The sequence below is a fragment of the Symphalangus syndactylus genome, chromosome 11 (genome assembly GCF_028878055.3).
Source record: "Symphalangus syndactylus isolate Jambi chromosome 11, NHGRI_mSymSyn1-v2.1_pri, whole genome shotgun sequence".
NCBI lineage: Eukaryota > Metazoa > Chordata > Mammalia > Primates > Hylobatidae > Symphalangus > Symphalangus syndactylus.
The window spans coordinates 3549712-3574450 of record NC_072433.2 but is presented as its reverse complement, the minus strand read 5'-3'; positions in this window follow the sequence as shown (position 1 = coordinate 3574450).

Below are 24739 nucleotides of genomic sequence, written 5' to 3'. Positions count from 1 at the left end.
TCAAAAGTAAGGTTCAACTCTGTTACTTGAATGCACAGAACAGAAAGAAGTTTCATACAATGCTTCTGTGTAGTTTATATTTGAACATATTCTTTTTTCCACTATTACCCACTTAGCGCTACGAATGTCCAGTTGCATTTTCTACAGACAGAGTGTTTCAAAACTGCTCAATCAAAAGTATGGTTTAACTCTGTTAGCTGTATGCTCAGATCAGAAAGAAGTTTCACAGAATGCTTCTGTGTAGTTTATATTTGAATATATTCCTTTTTCCACTACTACGCTCTTAGCGCTCCAAATGTCCAGTTGCATTTTCTAGAGAAAGAGTGTTCAGATCTGCTCAATCAAAAGTATGGTTTAACTCTGTTAGCTGAATGCACAGATCAGAAAGAAGTTTCACCGAATGATTCTGTGTAGTTTATATTTGAAGACATTCCTTTTTCCACTATTACCCTCTTAGCGCTCCGAATCTCCACTTGCATTTTCTACAAAAAGAGTGTTTCATAACTGCTCAATCAAAAATATGTTTTATCTCTGTTAACTGAATTTACAGATCAGAAATTAGTTTCACAGAATGCATCTGTGTAGTTTTTATTTGAAGATATTCTTTTTCCCAATGTAGGCCTCTTAGCGCTTAGCATGTCCAATTGCACTTTCTACAGAAAGAGTGTTTCAGAACGGCTCAATCAATAGTAAGGTTCAACTCTGTTAGTTGAATGCACAGAACAGAAAGAATTTTCACAGAATGCTACTGTGTAGTTTATATTTGAATATATTCCTTTTTCCACTATTACCCTCTTAGCGCTCCGAATGTCCACTTGCATTTTCTACAGAAAGAGTGTTCAGAACTGCGCAATCAAAAGTATGGTTTAACTCTGTTAGCTTAATGAACGTATCAGAAATAATTTTCACACAATGCTTCTGTGTAGTTTTTATTTGAAGATATTATTTTTCCCAATAGAGGCCTCTTAGCGCTCAGAATGTCCAATTGCAGTTTCTACAGAAAGAGTGTTTCAGAAAGGCTCAATCAAAAGTAAGGTTCAACTCTGTTAGTTGAATGCACAGAACAGAAAGAAGTTTCATACAATGTTTCTGTGTAGTTTATATTTGAACATATTATTTTTTCCACTATTACCCACTTAGCGCTACGAATGTCCAGTTGCATTTCCTACAGACAGAATGTTTCAAAACTGCTCAATCATAAGGATGGTTTAACTCTGTTAGCTGAATGCTCAGATCAGAAAGAAGTTTCACAGAATGCTTCTGTTTAGTTTATATTTGAATATATTACTTTTTCCACTACTACTCTCTTAGCGCTCCAAATGTCCAGTTGCATTTTCTACAGAAAGAGTGTTCAGATCTGCTCAATCAAAAGTATGGTTTAACTCTGTTAGCTGAATGCACAGATCAGAAAGAAGTTTCACAGAATGATTCTGTGTAGTTTATATTTGGAGACATTCCTTTTTCCACTATTACCCTCTTAGAGCTCCGAATCTCCACTTGCATTTTCTACAGAAAGAGTGTTTCAGAACGGCTCAATCAAAACAAAGGTTCAACTCTTTTAGTTGAACAAACAGAAGAGAAAGAAGTTTCACACAATTCTTCTGTGTAGTTTTTATTTGTAGACATTCTTTTTCCCAATATAGGCCTCTTAGCGCTCAGAATGTCCAATTGCAGTTTCTACAGAAAGAGTGTTTCAGAACGGCTCAATCAAAAGTAAGGTTCAACTCTGTTAGTTGAATGCACAGAACAGAAAGAAGTTTCATACAATGCTTCTGTGTAGTTTATATTTGAACATATTCTTTTTTCCACTATTACCCACTTAGCGCTACGAATGTCCAGTTGCATTTTCTACAGACAGAGTGTTTCAAAACTGCTCAATCAAAAGTATGGTTTAACTCTGTTAGCTGAATGCTCAGATCAGAAAGAATTTTCACAGAATGCTTCTGTGTAGTTTATATTTGAATATATTCCTTTTTCCACTACTACGCTCTTAGCGCTCCAAATGTCCAGTTGCATTTTCTACAGAAAGAGTGTTCAGATCTGCTCAATCAAAAGTATGGTTTAACTCTGTTAGCTGAATGCACAGATCAGAAAGAAGTTTCACCGAATGATTCTGTGTAGTTTACATTTGAAGACATTCCTTTTTCCACTATTACCCTCTTAGCGCTCCGAATCTCCACTTGCATTTTCTACAAAAAGAGTGTTTCATAACTGCTCAATCAAAAATATGTTTTATCTCTGTTAACTGAATTTACATATCAGAAATAAGTTTCACAGAATGCATCTGTGTAGTTTCTATTTGAAGATATTCTTTTTCCCCATGTAGGCCTCTTAGTGCTTAGCATGTCCAATTGCAGTTTCTACAGAAAGAGTGTTTCAGAACGGCTCAATCAAAAGTAAGGTTCAACTCTGTTAGTTGAATGCACAGAACAGAAAGAATTTTCACAGAATGCTACTGTGTAGTTTATATTTGAATATATTCCTTTTTCCACTATTACCCTCTTAGCGCTCCGAATGTCCACTTGCATTTTCTACAGAAAGAGTGTTCAGAAGTGCGCAATCAAAAGTATGGTTTAACTCTGTTAGCTGAATGCACAGATCAGAAAGAAGTTTCACAGAATGATTCTGTGTAGTTTATATTTGGAGACATTCCTTTTTCCACTATTACCCTCTTAGCGCTCCGAATCTCCACTTGCATTTTCGACAGAAAGAGTGTTTCAGAACGGCTCAATCAAAACTAAGGTTCAACTCTTTTAGTTGAACAAACAGAACAGAAAGGAGTTTCACACAATTCTTCTGTGTAGTTTTTATTTGTAGACATTCTTTTTCCCAATATCCGCCTCTTAGCGCTCAGAATGTCCAATTGCAGTTTCTACCGAAAGAGTGAATCAGAACGGCTCAATCAAAAGTAAGGTTCAACTCTGTTAGTTGAATGCACAGAACAGAAAGTAGTTTCATACAATGCTTCTGTGTAGTTTATATTTGAATATATTCTCTTTTCCACTATTACCCACTTAGCGCTACGAATGTCCAGTTGCATTTTCTACAGACAGAGTGTTTCAAAACTGCTCAATCAAAAGTATGGTTTAACTCTGTTAGCTGTATGCTCAGATCAGAAAGAAGTTTCACAGAATGCTTCTGTGTAGTTTATATTTGAATATATTCCTTTTTCCATTACTACGTTCTTAGCGCTCCAAATGTCCAGTTGCATTTTCAACAGAAAGAGTGTTCAGATCTGCTCAATCAAAAGTATGGTTTAACACTGTTAGCTGAATGCACAGATCAGAAAGAAGTTTCACCGAATGATTCTGTGTAGTTTATATTTGAAGACATTCCTTTTTCAACTATTACCCTCTTAGCGCTCGGAATCTCCTCTTGCATTTTCTACAAAAAGTGTGTGTCATAACTGCTCAATCAAAAATATGTTTTATCTCTGTTAACTGAATTTACAGATCAGAAATAAGTTTCACAGAATGCATCTGTGTTGTTTTTATTTGAAGATATTCCTTTTCCCAATGTAGGCCTCTTAGCGCTTAGCATGTCCAATTGCAGTTTCTACAGAAACAGTGTTTCAGAACGGCTCAATCAAAAGTAAGGTTCAACTCTGTTAGTTGAATGCACAGAACAGAAAGAATTTTCACAGAATGCTACTGTGTAGTTTATATTTGAGTATATTCCTTTTTCCACTATTACCCTCTTAGCGCTCCGAATGTCCACTTGCATTTTCTACAGAAAGAGTGTTCAGAACTGCGCAATCAAAAGTATGGTTTAACTCTGTTAGCTTAATGAACATATCACAAATAAGTTTCACACAATGCTTCTGTGTAGTTTTTATTTGAAGATATTATTTTTCCCAATAGAGGCCTCTTAGCGCTCAGAATGTCCAATTGCAGTTTCTACAGAAAGAGTGTTTCAGAAAGGCTCAATCAAAGGTAAGGTTCAACTCTGTTAGTTGAATGCACAGAACAGAAAGAAGTTTCATACAATGCTTCCGTGTAGTTTATATTTGAACATATTCTTTTTTCCACTATTACCCACTTAGCGCTACGAATGTCCAGTTGCATTTTCTACAGACAGAGTGTTTCAAAACTGCTCAATCAAAAGTATGGTTTAACTCTGTTAGCTGAATGCTCAGATCAGAAAGAAGTTTCACAGAATGCTTCTGTGTAGTTTATATTTGAATATATTCCTTTTTCCACTACTACTCTCTTAACGCTCCAAATGTCCAGTTGCATTTTCTACAGAAAGAGTGTTCAGATCTGCTCAATCAAAAGTATGGTTTAACTCTGTTAGCTGAATGCACAGATCAGAAAGAAGTTTCACAGAATGCTTCTGTGTAGTTTATATTTGAATATATTCCTTTTTCCACTACTACTCTCTTAGCGCTCCAAATGTCCAGTTGCATTTTCTACAGAAAGAGTGTTCAGATCTGCTCAATCAAAAGTATGGTTTAATTCTGTTAGCTGAATGCACAGATCAGAAAGAAGTTTCACAGAATTATTCTGTGTAGTTTATATTTGGAGACATTCCGTTTTCCACTATTACCCTCTTAGCGCTCCGAATCTCCACTTGCATTTTCTACAGAAAGAGTGTTTCAGAACGGCTCAATCAAAACTAAGGTTCAACTCCTTTAGTTGAACAAACAGAACAGAAAGAAGTTTCACACAATTCTTCTGTGTAGTTTTTATTTGTAGACATTCTTTTTCCCAATATAGGCCTCTTAACGCTCAGAATGTCCAATTGCAGTTTCTACAGAAAGAGTGTTTCAGAACGGCTCAATCAAAAGTAAGGTTCAACTCTGTTAGTTGAATGCACAGAACAGAAAGAAGTTTCATACAATGCTTCAGTGTAGTTTATATTTGAATATATTCTTTTTTCCACTATTACCCACTTAGCGCTACGAATGTCCAGTTGCATTTTCTACAGACAGAGTGTTTCAAAACTGCTCAATCAAAAGTATGGTTTAACTCTGTTAGCTGTATGCTCAGATCAGAAAGAAGTTTCACAGAATGCTTCTGTGTAGTTTATATTTGAATATATTCCTTTTTCCACTACTACGCTCTTAGCGCTCCAAATGTCCAGTTGCATTTTCTACAGAAAGAGTGTTCAGATCTGCTCAATCAAAAGTATGGTTTAACTCTGTTAGCTGAATGCACAGATCAGAAAGAAGTTTCACCGAATGATTCTGTGTAGTTTATATTTGAAGACATTCCTTTTTCCACTATTACCCTCTTAGCGCTCCGAATCTCCACTTGCATTTTCTACAAAAAGAGTGTTTCATAACTGCTCAATCAAAAATATGTTTTATCTCTGTTAACTGAATTTACAGATCAGAAATTAGTTTCACAGAATGCATCTGTGTAGTTTTTATTTGAAGATATTCTTTTTCCCAATGTCGGCCTCTTAGCGCTTAGCATGTCCAATTGCACTTTCTACAGAAAGAGTGTTTCAGAACGGCTCAATCAAAAGTAAGGTTCAACTCTGTTAGTTGAATGCACAGAACAGAAAGAATTTTCACAGAATGCTACTGTGTAGTTTATATTTGAATATATTCCTTTTTCCACTATTACCCTCTTAGCGCTCCGAATGTCCACTTGCATTTTCTACAGAAAGAGTGTTCAGAACTGCGCAATCAAAAGTATGGTTTAACTCTGTTAGCTTAATGAACATATCACAAATAAGTTTCACACAATGCTTCTGTGTAGTTTTTATTTGAAGATATTATTTTTCCCAATAGAGGCCTCTTAGCGCTCAGAATGTCCAATTGCAGTTTCTACAGAAAGAGTGTTTCAGAAAGGCTCAATCAAAGGTAAGGTTCAACTCTGTTAGTTGAATGCACAGAACAGAAAGAAGTTTCATACAATGCTTCCGTGTAGTTTATATTTGAACATATTCTTTTTTCCACTATTACCCACTTAGCGCTACGAATGTCCAGTTGCATTTCCTACAGACAGAGTGTTTCAAAACTGCTCAATCATAAGTATGGTTTAACTCTGTTAGCTGAATGCTCAGATCAGAAAGAAGTTTCACAGAATGCTTCTGTTTAGTTTATATTTGAATATATTCCTTTTTCCACTACTACTCTCTTAGCGCTCCAAATGTCCAGTTGCATTTTCTACAGAAAGAGTGTTCAGATCTGCTCAATCAAAAGTATGGTTTAACACTGTTAGCTGAATGCACAGATCAGAAAGAAGTTTCACAGAATGATTCTGTGTAGTTTATATTTGGAGACATTCCTTTTTCCACTATTACCCTCTTAGCGCTCCGAATCTCCACTTGCATTTTCTACAGAAAGAGTGTTTCAGAACGGCTCAATCAAAACTAAGGTTCAACTCTTTTAGTTGAACAAACAGAACAGAAAGAAGTTTCACACAATTCTTCTGTGTAGTTTTTATTTGTAGACATTCTTTTTCCCAATATAGGCCTCTTAGCGCTCAGAATGTCCAATTGCAGTTTCTACAGAAAGAGTGTTTCAGAACGGCTCAATCAAAAGTAAGGTTCAACTCTGTTAGTTGAATGCACAGAACAGAAAGAAGTTTCATACAATGCTTCTCTGTAGTTTATATTTGAACATATTCTTTTTTCCACTATTACCCACTTAGCGCTACGAATGTCCAGTTGCATTTTCTACAGACACAGTGTTTCAAAACTGCTCAATCAAAAGTATGGTTTAACTCTGTTAGCTGAATGCTCAGATCAGAAAGAATTTTCACAGAATGCTTCTGTGTAGTTTATATTTGAATATATTCCTTTTTCCACTACTACGCTCTTAGCGCTCCAAATGTCCAGTTGCATTTTCTACAGAAAGAGTGTTCAGATCTGCTCAATCAAAAGTATGGTTTAACTCTGTTAGCTGAATGCACAGATCAGAAAGAAGTTTCACCGAATGATTCTGTGTAGTTTACATTTGAAGACATTCCTTTTTCCACTATTACCCTCTTAGCGCTCCGAATCTCCACTTGCATTTTCTACAAAAAGTGTGTTTCATAACTGCTCAATCAAAAATATGTTTTATCTCTGTTAACTGAATTTACAGATCAGAAATAAGTTTCACAGAATGCATCTGTGTAGTTTCTATTTGAAGGTATTCTTTTTCCCAATGTAGGCCTCTTAGCGCTTAGCATGTCCAATTGCAGTTTCTACAGAAAGAGTGTTTCAGAACGGCTCAATCAAAAGTAAGGTTCAACTCTGTTAGTTGAATGCACAGAACAGAAAGAATTTTCACAGAATGCTACTGTGTAGTTTATATTTGAATATATTCCTTTTTCCACTATTACCCTCTTAGCGCTCCGAATGTCCACTTGCATTTTCTACAGAAAGAGTGTTCAGAACTGCGCAATCAAAAGTATGGTTTAACTCTGTTAGCTGAATGCACAGATCAGAAAGAAGTTTCACAGAATGATTCTGTGTAGTTTATATTTGGAGACATTCCTTTTTCCACTATTACCCTCTTAGCGCTCCGAATCTCCACTTGCATTTTCGACAGAAAGTGTGTTTCAGAATGGCTCAATCAAAACTAAGGTTCAACTCTTTTAGTTGAACAAACAGAACAGAAAGAAGTTTCACACAATTCTTCTGTGTAGTTTTTATTTGTAGACATTCTTTTTCCCAATATAGGCCTCTTAGCGCTCAGAATGTCCAATTGCAGTTTCTACAGAAAGAGTGTTTCAGAACGGCTCAATCAAAAGTAAGGTTCAACTCTGTTAGTTGAATGCACAGAACAGAAAGAAGTTTCATACAATGCTTCTCTGTAGTTTATATTTGAACATATTCTTTTTTCCACTATTACCCACTTAGCGCTACGAATGTCCAGTTGCATTTTCTACAGACAGAGTGTTTCAAAACTGCTCAATCAAAAGTATGGTTTAACTCTGTTAGCTGAATGCTCAGATCAGAAAGAAGTTTCACAGAATGCTTCTGTGTAGTTTATATTTGAATATATTCCTTTTTCCACTACTACGCTCTTAGCGCTCAAAATGTCCAGTTGCATTTTCTACAAAAAGAGTGTTCAGATCTGCTCAATCAGAAGTATGGTTTAACTCTGTTAGCTGAATGCACAGATCAGAAAGTAGTTTCACCGAATGATTCTGTGTAGTTTATATTTGAAGACATTCCTTTTTCCACTATTACCCTCTTAGCGCTCCGAATCTCCACTTGCATTTTCTACAAAAAGAGTGTTTCATAACTTCTCAATCAAAAATATGTTTTATCTCTGTTAACTGAATTTACAGATCAGAAATAAGTTTCACAGAATGCATCTGTGTAGTTTTTATTTGAAGATATTCTTTTTCCCAATGTAGGCCTCTTAGCGCTTAGCATGCCCAATTGCACTTTCTACAGAAAGAGTGTTTCAGAACGGCTCAATCAAAAGTAAGGTTCAACTCTGTTAGTTGAATGCACAGAACAGAAAGTATTTTCACAGAATGCTACTGTGTAGTTTATATTTGAATATATTCCTTTTTCCACTATTACCCTCTTAGCGCTCCGAATGTCCACTTGCATTTTCTACAGAAAAGTGTTCAGAACTGCGCAATCAAAAGTATGGTTTAACTCTGTTAGCTTAATGAACATATCAGAAATAATTTTCACACAATGCTTCTGTGTAGTTTTTATTTGAAGATATTATTTTTCCCAATAGAGGCCTCTTAGCGCTCAGAATGTCCAATTGCAGTTTCTACAGAAAGAGTGTTTCAGAAAGGCTCAATCAAAGGTAAGGTTCAACTCTGTTAGTTGAATGCACAGAACAGAAAGAAGTTTCATACAATGCTTCTGTGTAGTTTATATTTGAACATATTCTTTTTTCCACTATTACCCACTTAGCGCTACGAATGTCCAGTTGCATTTTCTACAGACAGAGTGTTTCAAAACTGCTCAATCAAAAGTATGGTTTAACTCTGTTAGCTGAATGCTCGGATCAGAAAGAAGTTTCACGGAATGCTTCTGTGTAGTTTATATTTGAATATATTCCTTTTTCCACTACTACGCTCTTAGCGCTCCAAATGTCCAGTTGCATTTTCTACAGAAAGAGTGTTCAGATCTGCTCAATCAAAAGTATGGTTTAACTCTGTTAGCTGAATGCACAGATCAGAAAGAAGTTTCACCGAATGATTCTGTGTAGTTTATATTTGAAGACATTCCTTTTTCCACTATTACCCTCTTAGCGCTCCGAATCTCCACTTGCATTTTCTACAAAAAGAGTGTTTCATAACTGCTCAATCAAAAATATGTTTTATCTCTGTTAACTGAATTTACAGATCAGAAATAAGTTTCACAGAATGCATCTGTGTAGTTTTTATTTGAAGATATTCTTTTTCCCAATGTAGGCCTCTTAGCGCTTAGCATTTCCAATTGCAGTTTCTACAGAAAGAGTGTTTCACAACGGCTCAATTAAAAGTAAGGTTCTACTCTGTTAGTTGAATGCACAGAACAGAAAGAATTTTCACAGAATGCTACTGTGTAGTTTATATTTGAATATATTCCTTTTTCCACTATTACCCTCTTAGCGCTCCGAATGTCCACTTGCATTTTCTACAGAAAGACTGTTCAGAACTGCGCAATCAAAAGTATGGTTTAACTCTGTTAGCTTAATGAACATATCAGAAATAAGTTTCACACAATGCTTCTGTGTAGTTTTTATTTGAAGATATTATTTTTCCCAATAGAGGCCTCTTAGCGCTCAGAATGTCCAATTGCAATTTCTACAGAAAGAGTGTTTCTGAAAGGCTCAATCAAAAGTAAGGTTCAACTCTGTTAGTTGAATGCACAGAACAGAAAGAAGTTTGATACAATGCTTCTGTGTAGTTTATATTTGAACATATTCTTTTTTCCACTATTACCCACTTAGCGCTACGAATGTCCAGTTGCATTTTCTACAGACAGAGTGTTTCAAAACTGCTCAATCAAAAGTATGGTTTAACTCTGTTAGCTGAATGCTCAGATCAGAAAGAAGTTTCACAGAATGCTTCTGTGTAGTTTATATTTGAATATATTCCTTTTTCCACTACTACTCTCTTAGCGCTCCAAATGTCCAGTTGCATTTTCTACAGAAAGAGTGTTCAGATCTGCTCAATCAAAAGTATGGTTTAACTCTGTTAGCTGAATGCACATTTCAGAAAGAAGTTTCACAGAATGATTCTGTGTAGTTTATATATGGAAACATTCCTTTTTCCACTATTACCCTCTTAGCGCTCCGAATGTCCACTTGCATTTTCTACAGAAAGAGTGTTTCAGAACGGCTCAATCAAAACTAAGGTTCAACCCTTTTAGTTGAACAAACAGAACAGAAAGAAGTTTCACACAATTCTTCTGTGTAGTTTTTATTTGTAGACATTCTTTTTCCCAATGTAGGCCTCTTAGCGCTCAGAATGTCCAATTGCAGTTTCTACAGAAAGAGTGTTTCAGAACGGCTCAATCAAAAGTAAGGTTCAACTCTGTTAGTTGAATGCACAGAACAGAAAGAAGTTTCATACAATGCTTCTGTGTAGTTTATATTTGAACATATTCTTTTTTCCACTATTACCCACGTAGCGCTACGAATGTCCAGTTGCATTTTCTACAGACAGAGTGTTTCAAAACTGCTCAATCAAAAGTATGGTTTAACTCAGTTAGCTGAATGCTCAGATCAGAAAGAAGTTTCACAGAATGCTTCTGTGTAGTTTATATTTGAATATATTTCTTTTTCCACTACTACGCTCTTAGCGCTCCAAATGTCCAGTTGCATTTTCTACAGAAAGAGTGTTCAGATCTGCTCAATCAAAAGTATGGTTTAACTCTGTTAGCTGAATGCACAGATCAGAAAGAAGTTTCACCGAATGATTCTGTGTAGTATATATTTGAAGACATTCCTTTTTCCACTATTACCCTCTTAGCGCTCCGAATCTCCACTTGCATTTTCTACAAAAAGAGTGTTTCATAACTGCTCAATCAAAAATATGTTTTAACTCTGTTAACTGAATTTACAGATCAGAAATAACTTTCACAGAATGCATCTGTGTAGTTTTTATTTGAAGATATTCTTTTTCCCAATGTAGGCCTCTTAGCGCTTAGCATGTCCAATTGCAGTTTCTACAGAAAGAGTGTTTCAGAACGGCTCAATTAAAATTAAGGTTCAACTCTGTTAGTTGAATGCACAGAACAGAAAGAATTTTCACAGAATGCTACTGTGTAGTTTATATTTGCATATATTCCTTTTTCCACTATTACCCTCTTAGCGCTCCGAATGTCCACTTGCATTTTCTACAGAAAGAGTGTTCAGAACTGCGCAATCAAAAGTATGTTTTAACTCTGTTAGCTTAATGAACATATCAGAAATAAGTTTCACACAATGCTTCTGTGTAGTTTTTATTTGAAGATATTATTTTTCCCAATATAGGCCTCTTAGCGCTCAGAATGTCCAATTGCAGTTTCTACAGAAAGAGTGTTTCAGAAAGGCTCAATCAAAAGTAAGGTTCAACTCTGTTAGTTGAATGCACAGAACAGAAAGAAGTTTCATACAATGCTTCTGTGTAGTTTATATTTGAACATATTCTTTTTTCCACTATTACCCACTTAGCGCTACGAATGTCCAGTTGCATTTTCTACAGAAAGAGTGTTCACATCTGCTCAATCAAAAGTATGGTTTAACTCTGTTAGCTGAATGCAGAGATCAGAAAGAAGTTTCACAGAATGATTCTGTGTAGTTTATATTTGGAGACATTCCTTTTTCCACTATTACCCTCTTAGCGCTCCGAATCTCCACTTGCATTTTCTACAGAAAGAGTGTTTCAGAACGGCTCAATCAAAACTAAGGTTCAACTCTTTTAGTTGAACAAACAGAACAGAAAGAAGTTTCACACAATTCTTCTGTGTAGTTTTTATTTGTAGACATTCTTTTTCCCAATATAGGCCTCTTAGCGCTCAGAATGTCCAATTGCAGTTTCTACAGAAAGAGTGTTTCAGAACGGCTCAATCAAAAGTAAGGTTCAACTCTGTTAGTTGAATGCACAGAACAGAAAGAAGTTTCATACAATGCTTCTGTGTAGTTTATATTTGAACATATTCTTTTTTCCACTATTACCCACTTAGCGCTACGAATGTCCAGTTGCATTTTCTACAGACAGAGTGTTTCAAAACTGCTCAATCAAAAGTATGGTTTAACTCTGTTAGCTGAATGCTCAGATCAGAAAGAAGTTTCACAGAATGCTTCTGTGTAGTTTATATTTGAATATATTCCTTTTTCCACTACTACGCTCTTAGCGCTCCAAATGTCCAGTTGCATTTTCTACAGACAGAGTGTTCAGATCTGCTCAATCAAAAGTATGGTTTAACTCTGTTAGCTGAATGCACAGATCAGAAAGAAGTTTCACCGAATGATTCTGTGTAGTTTATATTTGAAGACATTCCTTTTTCCACTATTACCCTCTTTGCGCTCCGAATCTCCACTTGCATTTTCTACAAAAAGAGTGTTTCATAACTGCTCAATCAAAAATATGTTTTATCTCTGTTAACTGAATTTACAGATCAGAAATAAGTTTCACAGAATGCATCTGTGTAGTTTTTATTTGAAGATATTCTTTTTCCCAATGTAGGCCTCTTAGCGCTTAGCATGTCCAATTGCAGTTTCTACAGAAAGAGTGTTTCAGAACGGCTCAATCAAAAGTAAGGTTCAACTCTGTTAGTTGAATGCACAGAACAGAAAGAATTTTCACAGAATGCTACTGTGTAGTTTATATTTGAATATATTCCTTTTTCCACTATTACCCTCTTAGCGCTCCGAATCTCCACTTGCATTTTCTACAGAAAGAGTGTTTCAGAACGGCTCAATCAAAACTAAAGTTCAACTCTTTTAGTTGAACAAACCGAACAGAAAGAAGTTTCACACAATTCTTCTGTGTAGTTTTTATTTGTAGACATTCTTTTTCCCAATATAGGCCTCTTAGCGCTCAGAATGTCCAATTGCAGTTTCTAAAGAAAGAGTGTTTCAGAGCGGCTCAATCAAAAGTAAGGTTCAACTCTGTTAGTTGAATGCACAGGACAGAAAGAAGTTTCATACAATGCTTCTGTGTAGTTTATATTTGAACATATTCTTTTTTCCACTATTACCCACTTAGCGCTACGAATGTCCAGTTGCATTTCCTACAGACAGAGTGTTTAAAAACTGCTCAATCAAAAGTATGGTTTAACTCTGTTAGCTGAATGCTCAGATCAGAAAGAAGTTTCACAGAATGCTTCTGTGTAGTTTATATTTGAATATATTCCTTTTTCCACTACTACTCTCTTAGCGCTCCAAATGTCCAGTTGCATTTTCTACAGAAAGAGTGTTCACATCTGCTCAATCAAAAGTATGGTTTAACTCTGTTAGCTGAATGCACAGATCAGAAAGAAGTTTCACAGAATGATTCTGTGTAGTTTATATTTGGAGACATTCCTTTTTCCACTATTACCCTCTTAGCGCTCCGAATCTCCACTTGCATTTTCTACAGAAAGAGTGTTTCAGAACGGCTCAATCAAAACTAAGGTTCAACTCTTTTAGTTGAACAAACAGAACAGAAAGAAGTTTCACACAATTCTTCTGTGTAGTTTTTATTTGTAGACATTCGTTTTCCCAATATAGGCCTCTTAGCGCTCAGAATGTCCAATTGCAGTTTCTACAGAAAGAGTGTTTCAGAACGGCTCAATCAAAAGTAAGGTTCAACTCTGTTAGTTGAAAGCACAGAACAGAAAGAAGTTTCATACAATGCTTCTGTGTAGTTTATATTTGAACATATTCTTTTTTCCACTATTACCCACTTAGCGCTACGAATGTCCAGTTGCATTTTCTACAGACAGAGTGTTTCAAAACTGCTCAATCAAAAGTATGGTTTAACTCTGTTAGCTGAATGCTCAGATCAGAAAGAAGTTTCACAGAATGCTTCTGTGTAGTTTATATTTGAATATATTCCTTTTTCCACTACTACGCTCTTAGCGCTCCAAATGTCCAGTTGCATTTTCTACAGAAAGAGTGTTCAGATCTGCTCAATCAAAAGTATGGTTTAACTCTGTTAGCTGAATGCACAGATCAGAAAGAAGTTTCACCGAATGATTCTGTGTAGTTTATATTTGAAGACATTCCTTTTTCCACTCTTACCCTCTTAGCGCTCCGAATCTCCACTTGCATTTTCTACAAAAAGAGTGTTTCATAACTGCTCAATCAAAAATATGTTTTATCTCTGTTAACTGAATTTACAGATCAGAAATAAGTTTCACAGAATGCATCTGTGTAGTTTTTATTTGAAGATATTCTTTTTCCCAATGTAGGCCTCTTAGCGCTTAGCATGTCCAATTGCAGTTTCTACAGAAAGAGTGTTTCAGAACGGCTCAATCAAAAGTAAGGTTCAACTCTGTTAGTTGAATGCACAGAACAGAAAGAATTTTCACAGAATGCTACTGTGTAGTTTATATTTGAATATATTCCTTTTTCCACTATTACCCTCTTAGCGCTCCGAATGTCCACTTGCATTTTCTACAGAAAGAGTGTTCAGAACTGCGCAATCAAAAGTATGGTTTAACTCTGTTAGCTTAATGAACATATCAGAAATAAGTTTCACACAATGCTTCTGTGTAGTTTTTATTTGAAGATATTATTTTTCCCAATATAGGCCTCTTAGCGCTCAGAATGTCCAATTGCAGTTTCTACAGAAAGAGTGTTTCAGAAAGGCTCAATCAAAAGTAAGCTTCAACTCTGTTAGTTGAATGCACAGAACAGAAAGAAGTTTCATACAATGCTTCTGTGTAGTTTATATTTGAACATATACTTTTTCCACTATTACCCACTTAGCGCTACGAATGTCCAGTTGCATTTTCTACAGACAGAGTGTTTCAAAACCGCTCAATCAAAAGTATGGTTTAACTCTGTTAGCTGAATGCTCAGATAAGAAAGAAGTTTCACAGAATGCTTCTGTGTAGTTTATATTTGAATATATTACTTTTTCCACTACTACTCTCTTAGCGCTCCAAATGTCCAGTTGCATTTTCTACAGAAAGAGTGTTCAGATCTGCTCAATCAAAAGTATGGTTTAACTCTGTTAGCTGAATGCACAGATCAGAAAGACGTTTCACAGAATGATTCTGTGTAGTTTATATTTGGAGACATTCCTTTTTCCACTATTACCCTCTTAGCGCTCCGAATCTCCACTTGCATTTTCTACAGAAAGTGTGTTTCAGAACGGCTCAATCAAAACTAAGGTTCAACTCTTTTAGTTGAACGAAAAGAACAGAAAAAGTTTCACACAATTCTTCTGTGTAGTTTTTATTTGTAGACATTCTTTTTCCCAATATAGGCCTCTTAGCGCTCAGAATGTCCAATTGCAGTTTCTACAGAAAGAGTGTTTCAGAACGGCTCAATCAAAAGTAAGGTTCAACTCTGTTAGTTGAAAGCACAGAACAGAAAGAAGTTTCATACAATGCTTCTGTGTAGTTTATATTTGAACATATTCTTTTTTCCACTATTACCCACTTAGCGCTACGAATGTCCAGTTGCATTTTCTACAGACAGAGTGTTTCAAAACTGCTCAATCAAAAGTATGGTTTAACTCTGTTAGCTGAATGCTCAGATCAGAAAGAAGTTTCACAGAATGCTTCTGTGTAGTTTATATTTGAATATATTCCTTTTTCCACTACTACGCTCTTAGCGCTCCAAATGTCCAGTTGCATTTTCTACAGAAAGAGTGTTCAGATCTGCTCAATCAAAAGTATGGTTTAACTCTGTTAGCTGAATGCACAGATCAGAAAGAAGTTTCACCGAATGATTCTGTGTAGTTTATATTTGAAGACATTCCTTTTTCCACTCTTACCCTCTTAGCGCTCCGAATCTCCACTTGCATTTTCTACAAAAAGAGTGTTTCATAACTGCTCAATCAAAAATATGTTTTATCTCTGTTAACTGAATTTACAGATCAGAAATAAGTTTCACAGAATGCATCTGTGTAGTTTTTATTTGAAGATATTCTTTTTCCCAATGTAGGCCTCTTAGCGCTTAGCATGTCCAATTGCAGTTTCTACAGAAAGAGTGTTTCAGAACGGCTCAATCAAAAGTAAGGTTCAACTCTGTTAGTTGAATGCACAGAACAGAAAGAATTTTCACAGAATGCTACTGTGTAGTTTATATTTGAATATATTCCTTTTTCCACTATTACCCTCTTAGCGCTCCGAATGTCCACTTGCATTTTCTACAGAAAGAGTGTTCAGAACTGCGCAATCAAAAGTATGGTTTAACTCTGTTAGCTTAATGAACATATCAGAAATAAGTTTCACACAATGCTTCTGTGTAGTTTTTATTTGAAGATATTATTTTTCCCAATATAGGCCTCTTAGCGCTCAGAATGTCCAATTGCAGTTTCTACAGAAAGAGTGTTTCAGAAAGGCTCAATCAAAAGTAAGCTTCAACTCTGTTAGTTGAATGCACAGAACAGAAAGAAGTTTCATACAATGCTTCTGTGTAGTTTATATTTGAACATATACTTTTTCCACTATTACCCACTTAGCGCTACGAATGTCCAGTTGCATTTTCTACAGACAGAGTGTTTCAAAACCGCTCAATCAAAAGTATGGTTTAACTCTGTTAGCTGAATGCTCAGATAAGAAAGAAGTTTCACAGAATGCTTCTGTGTAGTTTATATTTGAATATATTACTTTTTCCACTACTACTCTCTTAGCGCTCCAAATGTCCAGTTGCATTTTCTACAGAAAGAGTGTTCAGATCTGCTCAATCAAAAGTATGGTTTAACTCTGTTAGCTGAATGCACAGATCAGAAAGACGTTTCACAGAATGATTCTGTGTAGTTTATATTTGGAGACATTCCTTTTTCCACTATTACCCTCTTAGCGCTCCGAATCTCCACTTGCATTTTCTACAGAAAGTGTGTTTCAGAACGGCTCAATCAAAACTAAGGTTCAACTCTTTTAGTTGAACGAAAAGAACAGAAAAAGTTTCACACAATTCTTCTGTGTAGTTTTTATTTGTAGACATTCTTTTTCCCAATATAGGCCTCTTAGCGTGCAGAATGTCCAATTGCAGTTTCTAAAGAAAGAGTGTTTCAGAGCGGCTCAATCAAAAGTAAGGTTCAACTCTGTTAGTTGAATGCACAGAACAGAAAGAAGTTTCATACAATGCTTCTGTGTAGTTTATATTTGAACATATTCTTTTTTCCACTATTACCCACTTAGCGCTACGAATGTCCAGTTGCATTTTCTACAGACAGAGTGTTTCAAAACTGCTCAATCAAAAGTACTGTTTAACTCTGTTAGCTGAATGCTCAGATCAGAAAGAAGTTTCACAGAATGCTTCTGTGTAGTTTATATTTGAATATATTCCTTTTTCCACTACTACGCTCTTAGCGCTCCAAATGTCCAGTTGCATTTTCTACAGAAAGAGTGTTCAGATCTGCTCAATCAAAAGTATGGTTTAACTCTGTTAGCTGAAAGCACAGATCACAAAGAAGTTTCACAGAATGATTCTGTGTAGTTTATATTTGGAGACATTCCTTTTTCCACTATTACCCTCTTAGCGCTCCGAATCTCCACTTGCATTTTCTACAGAAAGAGTGTTTCAGAACGGCTCAATCAAAACTAAAGTTCAACTCTTTTAGTTGAACAAACAGAACAGAAAGAAGTTTCACACAATTCTTCTGTGTAGTTTTTATTTGTAGACATTCTTTTTCCCAATATAGGCCTCTTAGCGCTCAGAATGTCCAATTGCAGTTTCTACAGAAAGAGTGTTTCAGAACGGCTCAATCAAAAGTAAGGTTCAACTCTGTTAGTTGAATGCACAGAACAGAAAGAAGTTTCATACAATGCTTCTGTGTAGTTTATATTTGAACATATTCTTTTTTCCACTATTACCCACTTAGCGCTACGAATGTCCAGTTGCATTTTCTACAGACAGAGTGTTTCAAAACTGCTCAATCAAAAGTATGGTTTAACTCTGTTAGCTGAATGCTCAGATCAGAAAGAAGTTTCACAGAATGCTTCTGTGTAGTTTATATTTGAATATATTCCTTTTTCCACTACTACGCTCTTAGCGCTCCAAATGTCCAGTTGCATTTTCTACACAAAGAGTATTCAGATCTGCTCAATCAAAAGTATGGTTTAACTCTGTTAGCTGAATGCACAGATCAGAAAGAAGTTTCACCGAATGATTCTGTGTAGTTTATATTTGAAGACATTCCTTTTTCCACTCTTACCCTCTTAGCGCTCCGAATCTCCACTTGCATTTTCTACAAAAAGAGTGTTTCATAACTGCTCAATCAAAAATATGTTTTATCTCTGTTAACTGAATTTACAGATCAGAAATAAGTTTCACAGAATGCATCTGTGTAGTTTTTATTTGAAGATATTCTTTTTCCCAATGTAGGCCTCTTAGCGCTTAGCATGTCCAATTGCAGTTTCTACAGAAAGAGTGTTTCAGAACGGCTCAATCAAAAGTAAGGTTCAACTCTGTTAGTTGAATGCACAGAACAGAAAGAATTTTCACAGAATTCTACTGTGTAGTTTATATTTGAATATATTCCTTTTTCCACTATTACCCTCTTAGCGCTCCGAATGTCCACTTGCATTTTCTACAGAAAGAGTGTTCAGAACTGCGCAATCAAAAGTATGGTTTAACTCTGTTAGCTTAATGAACATATCAGAAATAAGTTTCACACAATGCTTCTGTGTAGTTTTTATTTGAAGATATTATTTTTCCCAATATAGGCCTCTTAGCGCTCAGAATGTCCAATTGCAGTTTCTACAGAAAGAGTGTTTCAGAAAGGCTCAATCAAAAGTAAGGTTCAACTCTGTTAGTTGAATGCACAGAACAGAAAGAAGTTTCATACAATGCTTCTGTGTAGTTTATATTTGAACATATACTTTTTCCACTATTACCCACTTAGCGCTACGAATGTCCAGTTGCATTTTCTACAGACAGAGTGTTTCAAAACCGCTCATTCAAAAGTATGGTTTAACTCTGTTAGCTGAATGCTCAGATAAGAAAGAAGTTTCACAGAATGCTTCTGTGTAGTTTATATTTGAATATATTACTTTTTCCACTACTACTCTCTTAGCGCTCCAAATGTCCAGTTGCATTTTCTACAGAAAGAGTGTTCAGATCTGCTCAATCAAAAGTATGTTTTAACTCTGTTAGCTGAATGCACAGATCAGAAAGACGTTTCACAGAATGATTCTGTGTAGTTTATATTTGGAGACATTCCTTTTTCCACTATTACCCTCTTAGCGCTCCGAATCTCCACTTGCATTTTCTACAGAAAGTGTGTTTCAGAACGGCTCAATCAAAACTAAGGTTCAACTCTTTTAGTTGAACGAACAGAACAGAAAGAAGTTTCACACAATTCTTCTGTGTAGTTTTTATTTGTAGACATTCTTTTTCCCAATATAGGCCTCTTAGCGTGCAGAATGTCCAATTGCAGTTTCTAAAGAAAGAGTGTTTCAGAGCGGCTCAATCAAAAGTAAGGTTCAACTCTGTTAGTTGAATGCACAGAACAGAAAGAAGTTTCATACAATGCTTCTGTGTAGTTTATATTTGAACATATTCTTTTTTCCACTATTACCCACTTAGCGCTACGAATGTCCAGTTGCATTTTCTACAGACAGAGTGTTTCAAAACTGCTCAATCAAAAGTATGGTTTAACTCTGTTAGCTGAATGCTCAGATCAGAAAGAAGTTTCACAGAATGCTTCTGTGTAGTTTATATTTGAATATATTCCTTTTTCCACTACTACGCTCTTAGCGCTCCAAATGTCCAGTTGCATTTTCTACAGAAAGAGTGTTCAGATCTGCTCAATCAAAAGTATGGTTTAACTCTGTTAGCTGAATGCACAGATCACAAAGAAGTTTCACAGAATGATTCTGTGTAGTTTATATTTGGAGACATTCCTTTTTCCACTATTACCCTCTTAGCGCTCCGAATCTCCACTTGCATTTTCTACAGAAAGAGTGTTTCAGAACGGCTCAATCAAAACTAAAGTTCAACTCTTTTAGTTGAACAAACAGAACAGAAAGAAGTTTCACACAATTCTTCTGTGTAGGTTTTATTTGTAGACATTCTTTTTCCCAATATAGGCCTCTTAGCGCTCAGAATGTCCAATTGCAGTTTCTACAGAAAGAGTGTTTCAGAACGGCTCAATCAAAAGTAAGGTTCAACTCTGTTAGTTGAATGCACAGAACAGAAAGAAGTTTCATACAATGCTTCTGTGTAGTTTATATTTGAACATATTCTTTTTTCCACTATTACCCACTTAGCGCTACGAATGTCCAGTTGCATTTTCTACAGACAGAGTGTTTCAAAACTGCTCAATCAAAAGTATGGTTTAACTCTGTTAGCTGAATGCTCAGATCAGAAAGAAGTTTCACAGAATGCTTCTGTGTAGTTTATATTTGAATATATTCCTTTTTCCACTACTACGCTCTTAGCGCTCCAAATGTCCAGTTGCATTTTCTACACAAAGAGTGTTCAGATCTGCTCAATCAAAAGTATGGTTTAACTCTGTTAGCTGAATGCACAGATCAGAAAGAAGTTTCACCGAATGATTCTGTGTAGTTTATATTTGAAGACATTCCTTTTTCCACTATTACCCTCTTAGCGCTCCGAATCTCCACTTGCATTTTCTACAAAAAGAGTGTTTCATAACTGCTCAATCAAAAATATGTTTTATCTCTGTTAACTGAATTTACAGATCAGAAATAAGTTTCACAGAATGCATCTGTGTAGTTTTTATTTGAAGATATTCTTTTTCCCAATGTAGGCCTCTTAGCGCTTAGCCTGTCCAATTGCAGTTTCTACAGAAAGAGTGTTTCAGAACGGCTCAATCAAAAGTAAGGTTCAACTCTGTTAGTTGAATGCACAGAACAGAAAGATGTTTCATACAATGCTTCTGTTTAGTTTATATTTGAACATATTCTTTTTTCCACTATTACCCACTTTGCGCTACGAACGTCCAGTTGCATTTTCTACAGACAGAGTGTTTCAAAACTGCTCAATCAAAAGTATGGTTTAACTCTGTTAGCTGAATGCTCAGATCAGAAAGAAGTTTCACAGAATGCTTCTGTGTAGTTTATATTTGAATATATTCCTTTTTCCACTACTACGCTCTTAGCGCTCCAAATGTCCAGTTGCATTTTCTACAGAAAGAGTGTTCAGATCTGCTCAATCAAAAGTATGGTTTAACTCTGTTAGCTGAATGCACAGATCAGAAAGAAGTTTCACCGAATGATTCTGTGTAGTTTATATTTGAAGACATTCCTTTTTCCACTATTACCCTCTTAGCGCTCCGAATCTCCACTTGCATTTTCTACAAAAAGAGTGTTTCATAACTGCTCAATCAAAAATATGTTTTATCTCTGTTAACTGAATTTACAGATCAGTAATAAGCTTCACGGAATGCATCTGTGTAGTTTTTATTTGAAGATATTCTTTTTCCCAATGTAGGCCTCTTAGCGCTTAGCATGTCCAATTGCAGTTTCTACAGAAAGAGTGTTTCAGAACGGCTCAATCAAAAGTAAGGTTCAACTCTGTTAGTTGAATGCACAGAACAGAAAGAATTTTCACAGAATGCTACTGTGTAGTTTATATTTGAATATATTCCTTTTTCCACTATTACCCTCTTAGCGCTCCGAATGTCCACTTGCATTTTCTACAGAAAGAGTGTTCAGAACTGCGCAATCAAAAGTATGGTTTAACTCTGTTAGCTTAATGAACATATCAGAAATAAGTTTCACACAATGCTTCTGTGTAGTTTTTATTTGAAGATATTATTTTTCCCAATATAGGCCTCTTAGCGCTCAGAATGTATAATTGCAGTTTCTACAGAAAGAGAGTTTCAGAAAGGCTCAATCAAAAGTAAGGTTCAACTCTGTTAGTTGAATGCACAGAACAGAAAGAAGTTTCATACAATGCTTCTGTGTAGTTTATATTTGAACATATTCTTTTTTCCACTATTACCCACTTAGCGCTACGAATGTCCAGTTGCATTTTCTACAGACAGAGTGTTTCAAAACTGCTCAATCAAAAGTATGGTTTAACTCTGTTAGCTGAATGCTCAGATCAGAAAGAAGTTTCACAGAATTCTTCTGTGTATTTTATATTTGAATATATTCCTTTTTCCACTACTACTCTCTTAGCGCTCCAAATGTCCAGTTGCATTTTCTACAGAAAGAGTGTTCAGATCTGCTCAATCAAAAGTATGGTTTAACTCTGTTAGCTGAATGCACAGATCAGAAAGAAGTTTCACCGAATGATTCTGTGTAGTTTATATTTGAAGACATTCCTTTTTCCACTCTTAACCTCTTAGCGCTCCGAATCTCCACTTGCATTTTCTACAAAAAGAGTGTTTCATAACTGCTCAATCAAAAATATGTTTTATCTCTGTTAACTGAATTTACAGATCAGAAATAAGTTTCACAGAATGCATCTGTGTAGTTTTTATTTGAAGATATTCTTTTTCCCAATGTAGGCCTCTTAGCGCTTAGCATGTCCAATTGCAGTTTCTACAGAAAGAGTGTTTCAGAACGGCTCAATCAAAAGTAAGGTTCAACTCTGTTAGTTGAATGCACAGAACAGAAAGAATTTTCACAGAATGCTACTGTGTAGTTTATATTTGAATATATTCCTTTTTCCACTATTACCCTCTTAGCGCTCCGAATGTCCACTTGCATTTTCTACAGAAAGAGTGTTCAGAACTGCGCAATCAAAAGTATGGTTTAACTCTGTTAGCTTAATGAACATATCAGAAATAAGTTTCACACAATGCTTCTGTGTAGTTTTTATTTGAAGATATTATTTTTCCCAATATAGGCCTCTTAGCGCTCAGAATGTATAATTGCAGTTTCTACAGAAAGAGTGTTTCAGAAAGGCTCAATCAAAAGTAAGGTTCAACTCTGTTAGTTGAATGCACAGAACAGAAAGAAGTTTCATACAATGTTTCTGTGTAGTTTATATTTGAACATATTCTTTTTTCCACTATTACCCACTTAGCGCTACGAATGTCCAGTTGCATTTTCTACAGACAGAGTGTTTCAAAACTGCTCAATCAAAAGTATGGTTTAAATCTGTTAGCTGAATGCTCAGATCAGAAAGAAGTTTCACAGAATGCTTCTGTGTATTTTATATTTGAATATATTCCTTTTTCCACTACTACTCTCTTAGCGCTCCAAATGTCCAGTTGCATTTTCTACAGAAAGAGTGTTCAGATCTGCTCAATCAAAAGTATGGTTTAACTCTGTTAGCTGAATGCACAGATCAGAAAGAAGTTTCACAGAATGATTCTGTGTAGTTTATATTTGGAGACATTCCTTTTTCCACTATTACCCTCTTAGCGCTCCGAATCTCCACTTGCATTTTCTACAGAAAGAGTGTTTCAGAACGGCTCAATCAAAAGTAAGGTTCAACTCTGTTAGTTGAATGCACAGAACAGAAAGATGTTTCATACAATGCTTCTGTGTAGTTTATATTTGAACATATTCTTTTTTCCACTATTACCCACTTTGCGCTACGAATGTCCAGTTGCATTTTCTACAGACAGAGTGTTTCAAAACTGCTCAATCAAAAGTATGGTTTAACTCTGTTAGCTGAATGCTCAGATCAGAAAGAAGTTTCACAGAATGCTTCTGTGTAGTTTATATTTGAATATATTCCTTTTTCCACTACTACGCTCTTAGCGCTCCAAATGTCCAGTTGCATTTTCTACAGAAAGAGTGTTCAGATCTGCTCAATCAAAAGTATGGTTTAACTCTGTTAGCTGAATGCACAGATCAGAAAGAAGTTTCACCGAATGATTCTGTGTAGTTTATATTTGAAGACATTCCTTTTTCCACTATTACCCACTTAGCGCTCCGAATCTCCACTTGCATTTTCTACAAAAAGAGTGTTTCATAACTGCTCAATAAAAAATATGTTTTATGTCTGTTAACTGAATATACAGATCAGAAATAAGTTTCACGGAATGCATCTGTGTAGTTTTTATTTGAAGATATTCTTTTTCCCAATGTAGGCCTCTTAGCGCTTAGCATGTCCAATTGCAGTTTCTACAGAAAGAGTGTTTCAGAACGGCTCAATCAAAAGTAAGGTTCAACTCTGTTAGTTGAATGCACAGAACAGAAGGAATTTTCACAGAATGCTACTGTGTAGTTTATATTTGAATATATTCCTTTTTCCACTATTACCCTCTTAGCGCTCCGAATGTCCACTTGCATTTTCTACAGAAAGAGTGTTCAGAACTGCGCAATCAAAAGTATGGTTTAACTCTGTTAGCTTAATGAACATATCAGAAGTAAGTTTCACACAATGCTTCTGTGTAGTTTTTATTTGAAGATATTATTTTCCCCAATAGAGGCCTCTTAGCGCTCAGAATGTCCAATTGCAGTTTCTACAGAAAGAGTGTTTCAGAAAGGCTCAATCAAAAGTAAGGTTCAACTCTGTTAGTTGAATGCACAGAACAGAAAGAAGTTTCATACAATGCTTCTGTGTAGTTTATATTTGAACATATTCTTTTTTCCACTATTACCCACTTAGCGCTACGAATGTCCAGTTGCATTTTCTACAGACAGAGTGTTTCAAAACTGCTCAATCAAAAGTATGGTTTAACTCTGTTAGCTGAATGCTCAGATCAGAAAGAAGTTTCACAGAATGCTTCTGTGTAGTTTATATTTGAATATATTCCTTTTTCCACTACTACTCTCTTAGCGCTCCAAATGTCCAGTTGCATTTTCTACAGAAAGAGTGTTCAGATCT